Source organism: Sinocyclocheilus anshuiensis, unplaced genomic scaffold, assembly GCF_001515605.1.
Source record: "Sinocyclocheilus anshuiensis isolate Anshui unplaced genomic scaffold, SAMN03320099.WGS_v1.1 scaffold644, whole genome shotgun sequence".
Classification (NCBI taxonomy): Eukaryota; Metazoa; Chordata; class Actinopteri; order Cypriniformes; family Cyprinidae; genus Sinocyclocheilus; species Sinocyclocheilus anshuiensis.
Genome location: NW_015557092.1, coordinates 100,377 through 109,218, shown reverse-complemented (window position 1 = coordinate 109,218; position 8,842 = coordinate 100,377). Strand labels below are relative to the sequence as shown.

At 34.9% G+C, this 8,842-nt stretch overlaps 1 protein-coding gene across 1 annotated transcript in view; it reads right to left on the bottom strand.

Moving 5' to 3' along the window:
* LOC107677343 (cytoglobin-1-like) overlaps positions 1-8,842 on the bottom strand; it is a 12,099-nt gene that overhangs the window by 2,250 nt on the left and 1,007 nt on the right. The gene's annotated exons all lie outside the window — the stretch shown is intronic.

Sequence of the window (8,842 nt, the reverse complement as noted above, 5' to 3'; positions counted from 1 at the left end):
GAAGAAACAAAGTCACCTACATCTTGGATGCCCTGGGGGTAAGCAGATAAACATCAAATTTTCATTTTTGGGTGAACTATCCCTTTAACGCTGCTTCCAACTCCATAATCCATAATAACACTTCCTCCAGTGAAAAAGTCCATCTGTTGTCTCTCACATCAAAATCTATCCTCATATTTGTTTAGAGCTGTTTAGATCTGTTTTGGCTTGTAAACGTTGCTTGATCTGTGCAGATTTCTCTCCTGATTCAGACGAGATGACTCGTTCACTGGAGGAGGCAATATTATGGATAAAGGACTCATATTTGAATGGTTTGATGTTAAAAACATCTTAATGCATTTTTTTCTTATAAACACGCAGCTTTTCTCTTCACAGGACATTAATTGCCGGACTGGAGTGGTGTGGATTACTTGTGGATTATTGTGATGTTTTTATCAGCTCTCATTCTGACGGCACCCATTCACTGCAGAGGATCCATTGCTGAGCAAGTGATGTAGTGCTACATTTCTCCAAATCTGATGAAGAGACAAACTCATCTACTCCTGGATGACCTGAAAGTGAGAACATTTTGAGCAAATTTTCATTTTTTTCTATGAACTATTCCTTTAAACCCCTATGACTTTCTTTCTTCTTTGAAACTTAAAAGGTGATATTTTGAGATGTGGGCTCCAATATTACTTGGTTCCCAATATCTGTCAAAATATCACCTTTATGTTCCACAGAAAAAAAGAAAGTCATACAGGTTTGGAATGACACGAGGTTAAAAGATTACTGTTTGGGTGAAACATAACATGATCATGTTTCATTGAATTAAAAATGTCTTGTTGAATTGTTTCAATGAAATATAATTCATTTTGTGATGTTTATTATTGACTGATTTTACAGACATGCACAAGTGAGCCACACAGAGCAGCATTTTGATTGGACTGGAACAGAAGATCCTCGTCATCACGTGATCAGAGTACAGTTACCAATCTTCATTCATTTATGATTGTTTATAATAATAAAAATGTGTAGTATGTAGTGGAGGATTAGGTTCCAGATTGAGGCTGCAAACGTTAACAGGAAATACGTTATAGCAGGGCCATGCAGCCATTTCATGAGGATCGTAAAGATAAACATGTGAAAGTGAGCTGTGCAGTGTATTTCAGCCCAGCTGGACAGATAAGCGTTCCTGAGATAATACTAATCTAATATTTAACCAGCATTGCTGAAATTCTCCTTCACTCACAACAAATACTGCAATAAAACTCACTTAACTTAGTGATAAAAATGACCTAGAAGCAGTTAAAGGGATGTTGAGCACGTTGAACTCTGTAGTGTGTGTGACATGGGTGCCGTCGTTCCTGACACATGCTCACGTGTTTGTGTTGTGATTGTAGCTTCTCTGTGTTATTACTCTCATCCAGCAGAAGCAGCACAAACACTCAGGTGCAAGTTTCTGCCTTGACGTCAATTTTGAATTAGCTTTTGTTTTTATATTTTTAGTTGCAATGAATAGCCCTAAATATAAAACTAAATTCACAATTCAGCTGCATCAGTGACATTTCCAGTGTTACTGTAAATGTCCTCAGCTCTGAACGCTACTGTATATGTTTACTCCGATGTAACGCAGTAGAACAAGAGTGGACTAGTTTACTCTATTAAAAAAAAAAAAGCATTCCTGTAAGAACTAAATGATCTCATGAGAGAATCTGTTCCAGCTGCATAACAAAAGGGAGCTTAAATGATTAAATTCACTTTAATTGTGCGTTGAACAAAACTTTAAAGAAACCAAATACATCAGCATTTTTATTATTTTTTTTTTAAGCTTTAATTAGGCACAGATTATTGATGTTACAAGAAAATACTATTTCAGTTTTTCTACCTAAAATTTTCATGTTAAATCCAATGTTTTATTTGCCATTTCTTTGTAATTATTTGTGGAATTTACTAGTAATGTCTGAGTTTAAACTACACCAAATTTATTTTCAGTGCACACTGACCTTAGCCTTATTTTTTTTTTTTTTTTTTTCAGTTTTAGTTTTAGTCATTTTTAATACTTCAACTTCATTTATTTCAGCCAAGGCAACATTTATAATTTTCATATTTGTATATATGTTGCACCTGTTGCAGGTGACATTTTCTAAGGCAGTGGATACGCACAATAATATGTCACAAATTATTAATATTATTTGTCTTTGTCTTGCTTATAAATTCATGTTGACTTGCTAAATAATTAAAAAAAATAAACTGAAAACAAACATTTTATTAAGCAAAAAAAATCAGATAAAATGAAACAGGGCATTCAGCTAGACAACATGCAGGAGGGATTTCTTTAAGGGTTGAATCATAAAAAGTGAGTGTTTTATGTCTAAATGGAATCAGATTTTTGGATAAAATATATATTATTATAAATATTATAATATTTCAATGAAAGATTTTGAAGACAAATGACAAAGAGGAATATTAAAATTAAATAGAGTTGGTTTTGGCTTTTAAATTTAATTTAATTTTTGCTTTGATATACTGCTTTATTATGATTAGTAAATCTATCTGACTGAAGCATCTTTTGTGTTTTTACAGTCGTGCCTCATGCAGCCAGCGCCAGAGTGGCTGTGATGTTGTTTCAACGAGCTCCATCAACTGTTTCACCTCTTACGGCCCACAGAACTGAACTGTGAGTCAAACCGCAACAGGAAGATCTGTCCCATTAAACAGAGACAGAATCTAGTAAATGCCCACAGAGGAGACGTGTCCTCACATGTCCAAATCAAACAGGAGATAAAGAGAGACTGTGTTTTTCTCTCATCTTAATGTAGACCATAACTCATGTTTAAGTACATGCGCTCTTAACCTCTGACTCCAGATTCATGTGTCAGCGGCTGTAGGACGAACAAAGGCAGTTAAAATCCCCTGGAAACGTGAAAACAATCATGAGGATAATAAACAGAGCGCGTAGATGAGCAGTTCAGAAGACACTTAGTCCATATGCGTGTGATAAGACAGTCACTTGTTGCCCAGCTCACCTTCAAAGAGCTAGTCATTATGTACTTTGCGTGTTATTTTACTATTTGTATTATTTGTTAATATTTTGAATAATCTTTTATCTTTATCCTTTCAGTTTAGCTTGTCTTTTTTTATATTTCTGATTAGCTTTATTTCTGTTTTAGTCATTTTTAGTACTTCAACTTTAGTTTAAGGTAGTCAACTTCAGTTTAAGGTAGTCAAGGCAACATTAAATGATATGAAAAACGTATAGAACAAAAATGATAAATTTGATCATTTTTGTTTTATACGTTTTTCCATGTAATATTTGTATTTTACTTAAGTTTTATTTGAGTTAACACTAATAACACTGTTATAGTTATCATCCGTTGGTGTGGACACTGGTATAGTTATCATTATAGTTATCGGTATAGCTATCGTCCATTAGTGTGGACACTGATATAGTTATTGGTATAGCTATCAGTATATTTATCAGTATAGTTATCGCCCACTGATGTGGACACTAATATAATTATTGGTATAGTTCTCATCCATTTGTATGCACACTAATATTTTTATTGGTATAGTTATCATCCGATGATGTGGACACTAATATAGTTATATGTATCGTTAATATAGTTATTGGTGTAGTTTTTGTCCATTAGTGTGGACAGTGGACACTAATTTAGTTATCAGTATAGTTATTGTCCATTGGTGTGGACAAAATGTTAGTTATCGTTATGGCTATCATTATAGTTATCGTCTGTTGGTGGGGACACTAATATAGTTATCATTATAGTTATCGTCCGTTGGTGGGGACACTAATATAGTTATCATTATAGTTATCGTCCGTTGGTGGGGACACTAATATAGTTATCATTATAGTTATCGTCCGTTGGTGGGGACACTAATATAGTTATCATTATAGTTATCGTCCGTTGGTGGGGACACTAATATAGTTATCAATTTATTTATATATAATTACTAGTGGATGGCTACACTTTTATTGTTTAGAAAGTGACCAATAATCTGTGACCAATTTTTTTATTTGTAGATTGATTTCTCCTCTCGAAACTGTTTCTCAAGCGTGTTCTCTCATCACCGCTGCGCGTGAATATGACGTAGGCTATCACAACAACACTACAGAGACCTGAGGAAAAGCGGGGATTAAAGTCCAAAATCTGACTTGAAATAACCTAACAAATCAATCGGGGCTAAAGCAGTTCCATAAACAAAAATGTAAGTTCACACAATCTAACTAATTTGTGGACGCTTAATTTTAAGCAGCCCTTATTGTCGATCATGGATCAAATCGATCCACCATGGCAAACAGCGAATATATTTGTGCTGTTTAATGCATTTGAGACGTGGTGTTTTCCTCAGTGCATAACTGACATGTCTCAAGTATATTTTTTCTCTGTAAATGTTAGAAAGTCATGCAAATATATAAATTTTGCTTGCTGTCAGGAGTGGGGGAGGCATACGCGAGTGAACGAGCACTGCTGCGCACATGCACGCTAAACAGACGGTGAGCAATAATTCTGAGTCAAATATGCATTTTGCTAAAATATTCGTTGTTGGACATTAAATGTGCCTTTTGTAGAATTTTAAACCTACATATAGGTGTATTCTTATGATAGCAGTAACTGTAAAGGGACTATTGTAATGGGTAAATAAAATGTAAGCTAATACAATCCTAATTACTAAGCTTACTACTTAATTACTTCTTAATGTGTGTTTCTTATAGCAGTTAAAATGTAGTTTTAATTTAGTGATTTTAACTTTTAGTTTAGTGATTTTAATGCTTGCAATGTTAGATCTAATGCTATCTGTTCTAACTATAAAAGGTACAGCTGTCATAAAACCAGAGAAAAAGGCTGCATGGCTATGATAGTATGTGAGAGAGTCAGTGGTAATATCATTGCATTCCTATTGTTCAGTGTTAGAGGAGCTCAGCTTAGTCTGACAGTTTGCCTGCCCTGGACCAGGTTAGCTTTCCAGCATAAGTTGCCACAGTGACTGATTTTGATCTTTGTTAAATTTGTTTTATGGAACCAAATCATTTGACAGTGAGTCAGACTAACTGAAATAAGCCTGGCCTATTTGGTAAACTTGTTTTATGAAACAGGCCTCGAGGCGTTAGAAGTCAGAAGACCCATAAGTTAATTTATGATTTGCTGTCTGCCTGAACCAAAGAAATAAATGCGATCATATTTTTTCCATTGCATCGAAGCGCATTGTGTTGAATCGGATCGCACTGCATCGTAATAGGGGTGAATCGTATCGCATCGCATCGCTAGCTACTTCATATGTATCGTCAATGTATCGTATCGTTGGCTATGCATCGAGATGCGTATCGCATCGGCCTCAGTTATGGAGATGCATATCCCTAGTGTAGACACTAATCTAATTTAGTTATCGGTATAGGTATCGTCTGTTGGTGGGAACACTAATATAGTTATTGGTACAGTTATCGTCCATTACAGGGTGGATGCTAATATACTTATTGCTGTAGTTATTGTTCTTGGTGTAAATGAACATTAAATGATGACAGTGAATTATCTCTTTAAGACATTCAGGTTCTTGTTTTATGTCATGTTGTGTTGATTTTTGATAAAATGAAGGAAGGTTCACGGTGGTTTGTGAATGTATTTGCACAGAATGAGAAAATTAGATTAGATGTAGGAAGCATCTAGACATTTTGATAGTTTGGTTTGTTCTTTTTTGACTTTTGATTCCAGTTGTCTCTCCGTTCACTCGCTCTCCTTTGTCTCTCACTTTCCTAAACTGTTGTTTGTTGCTGCTCTCTTGCATGTCAGAGACAGTGTGCACACTTCACAACTGAGATGTTTTTGCCGTTTGTAACTACCTCTTGGCTGCAGTCTGGTGCTTTTTGTCATCAACTAGTAACAGAGATGAAAGGGTGTCTTGAAGGGTGATTTTAATCAAATTTACAGCAAAATGGATGATAATATCTGATTTAATCCACTGACCTGCTAAATTTAAAGCATCACAGGGAGATATAGTCTCCTCCTGTGAACGTCCACTTAAAAGCATATCCCCTCTGAGAAATAAATCTAATTTCACGAGCTGAAAGAGTTTAATTAGGAATCTTTAGTGCAGCCCTTCAGGTGTGATCTTCAGATAGATGTGAGCTGTTATCTTTAGAGAGAAATTACTGCTAACATCCATCACAATCCTTAAGCACTGTTAGATGTGCACAGGTCAGGAATGAAGAAATATGAGCTCACGTGAGGCATTCATGTGGAAAAACTTAACATAACACGCTGTGTTATGATTTGCTCAAATTCACCAGATTCCTGAACATCAGAAGAACAGCAGGAACAGACCTCTTTAAAAATAATATGATATCAAATATTACAAGCAAAAAAACTGCACTGAATCATAATTTTATTTATAATTTTTTTTTATTTGCAATAGATCTACTGATATCATACATGTATAAACTACAGTAAATAGGTTTTATATAATATACTGAATCAGTTTAATCAAATGCACATTCTTTCATTTAATGATCTTGATTTATTTATTATTATTAACTCTTAATAATCTTTTAAGGTTGTGCCCAGGCACGTGCACACATAGACATCAAAGGGGGCTTGAGCACCTGCCCTTTTTCTTCCTCGAGAGAAAGTGCCCTTTTTTCTGGGGAGTGTTTTTTTGAAATAAATGAATATATGTATATATGTGTGCGTGTGTGTTTCTGTTTGCGCACAGCTTTCCCTGTCAAACAAATAAAAAATCAAACTATCAGGTCGGGTCTGGAAATGTTGACTCTGTCGAGTTCCGATGTCTTTCTCCCCTCCGCAGAAATGTATATATTTATATCATTTCATAAAGTTAATCAGTATCATGCGAAGACTGACATTTTTTCAACCAAAAAGCAGCATGATTACAAATGTGATATTGATTTTATACAGCAGTTCAATAAACAATCATTTAATATTAAGACACTTACATTTTAGACACACAGTTCAATAAACAAGAATTTAATATTAAGACACTTACGTTAGACACAATATTGACTGTTTTTGCTCTATTTCACCAACAAATATAATTCCAATTTGCATCTCTGAGCAACATGACGGTGATTCGTCCCTGAATGAATCAACCGTTTAAATGATTTGGTTCAATCGCAATTACTCTCTTATTAACAGTGACTTGCTGCCACCTACTGGCGATTTTAATTTAACATTTAAAGTATCTTCATTTTTTTTTTTCAAATATCAGTATTCAACGTTTTATGTTTAAAATATCAAAACAGTATTAATACATTTGTAACTGCAGGTTAAATGCATTCATGTCCTGCATTAAACAGTGAGTAAATGCATCTAAATGCCACTTCAGACATAGCTTCTGTGTTTGACTGATTCAATTTAAGAATTTGACTGAAAAGATGATGCACACTTTTAGAAAAAAAAAGGCTTTATAAAGATAAAAATGCCCATAAAAGTAAAAAAAAAACAAAAAAAAATCAATTTAAACTTATTGGAAAAGATACATTTCTATCACTGCTGTGAACGGATCACCACACAGAATATAAAGAATATCAAAACCATTATTTAACTACTCATCTAATTATCGTTATAGATAAAATCCCAGAAAATATTGAGATATATTTTTTGTCAATATCACACACCCCTAATATAGCCTATTTAACGTTTTGTTTAGAAAAAATTTTTACAATTAAATGATATGAGAAGTGCCCTTTTTTCCACATGAGCCCCTGCCCCTTAAAATGTCTGTGCACGTCCCTGGTTGTGCCAGTAGATCTAGAAGAGAGATACAGTTGACAGTGAAGTAAATCGAATCAGTCTGTGATTTCTGTGAACTGATTTCAAAATGAATCACAAACTATCATGACTAGGGATGCACCGATACCACTTTTTCCATCCACTCAGCGTGCTTTGTTTATCAGCTCGCGCACATCAGCTATACAGGCGTTAATACTGAATGTTTAACATTATATTCATTGCATACATATACTTCGTAGTAGACATCCTTAACTCCTTTCTGCTGTCTGTTGTTCTGTTGTCGGTTAGGAATTAGGTTAATTGAAATAAGTTCAAGTTATCAATAACAACACTGGTATGTCCTGATTTAGATACACACAGATTTATCTAGGTGTCTAAATCAGGACATACCAGTGTGATGAAGTTTTTGCAGCACAGAAGATCAGGAGTGTGAAAGAAACGTGAGAAGTTTCTGCACTAAAGCTGTCATCTCTGAAACCATAAAGAGCAGCTGGAGATCCCAACAAGCATTCAAGGTCAATATGTTCACCAAATCCCAGCAGTCACACCTCAACTCTACCCACAATCCTCTTGCACCCAATTTAACTTCTTCTCCTTCCGTACAATAGGATATCAATCTTTATTTATGGCCACATAAGCAGCGCCAGTGCGATTAGTTTTCACATCTTTCATGTGATGTCACCATAGTGCATCGTTCCTCCTGGATTCACGTATGTTTTTATCACATACACTGTGATGACGGTTCACGACTCTAGATGGGATCGAACCAGCAAACTTCAGATGACCAGCCCTGAACAACACTTGTGGACGTCGCCAAGGGAATCATCTTGATAAAGTAAATACTGTCTATGCACAAATGCAGTAAGGTTCATATCATCAGCTCAGTATGAAAATAATAGAGATTGATGGAAATTCTCCACCATGATAGAAATGAGTGTGGTTCTTTAATTGGATCTCCAGACCAGAAACACCAGTGCAATTGCAAGTACTTGGAAATATATCATGCTACTGAATGACTGTCATTACGTATGGCATATATATGTGATATGTCATACGTAATGACTCATTCAGTAGCATGATATATTTCCAAGTACTATATA